This window comes from Physeter macrocephalus, chromosome 7, assembly GCF_002837175.3.
Source record: "Physeter macrocephalus isolate SW-GA chromosome 7, ASM283717v5, whole genome shotgun sequence".
Lineage (NCBI taxonomy): Eukaryota > Metazoa > Chordata > Mammalia > Artiodactyla > Physeteridae > Physeter > Physeter macrocephalus.
Window position 1 is genome coordinate 69,097,637 of NC_041220.1, and position 719 is coordinate 69,098,355.

The 719-nt window shown below is 35.7% G+C and overlaps 1 protein-coding gene across 1 annotated transcript in view; it reads left to right on the forward strand.

The window, feature by feature from the left end:
* BMP2K (BMP2 inducible kinase) overlaps positions 1 to 719 on the forward strand; it is a 143,869-nt gene that overhangs the window by 50,994 nt on the left and 92,156 nt on the right. The window lies entirely within an intron of this gene.

The window sequence follows — 719 nt, forward strand, 5'->3', positions numbered from 1 at the left end:
GAGTGGTGTGAGGTGATAGCTCATTGTAGTTTTGATTTGCATATCTCTAATAATTAGCGATGTTGAGCAGCTTTTCATGTGCTTTTTGGCCATCTGTATGTCTTCTTTGGAGAAATGTCTATTTAGGTCTTCTGCCCATTTTTGGATTGGGTTATTTGTTTTTATAATATTGAGCTGCATGAGCTGTTTATATATTTTGGAGATTAATCCTTTGTCCTTTGATTCGTTTGCAGTATTTTCTCCCATTCTGAGGGTTGTCTTTTCCTCTTGTTTTAGGTTTCCTTTGCTGTGTAAAAGCTTTTAAGTTTCACTAGCTCCCATTTGTTTATTTTTGTTTTTATTTCCATTTCTCTAGGAGGTGGATCACAAAAGATCTTGCTTGGGTTTATCTCTGGGGTTTCTATCCTGTTCCATTGATCTAGATTTCTGTTTTTGTGCCAGTACCATATTGTCTTGATTACTGTAGCTTTGTAGTATAGTCTGAAGTCAGGGAGTCTGATTCCTCCAGATCCGTTATTTTCCCTCAAGACTGCTTTGTCTATTCTGGGTCTTTTGTGTCTCCATACAAATTTTAAATTTTTTTGTTCTAGCTCTGTAAAAAATGCCATTGGTAATTTGATAGGGATTGCACTGAATTTGTAGATTGCTTTGGGTAGAAGAGTCATTTTCACAATATTGATTCTTCCAATCCAAGAACATGGTATATCTCTCTATCTGTT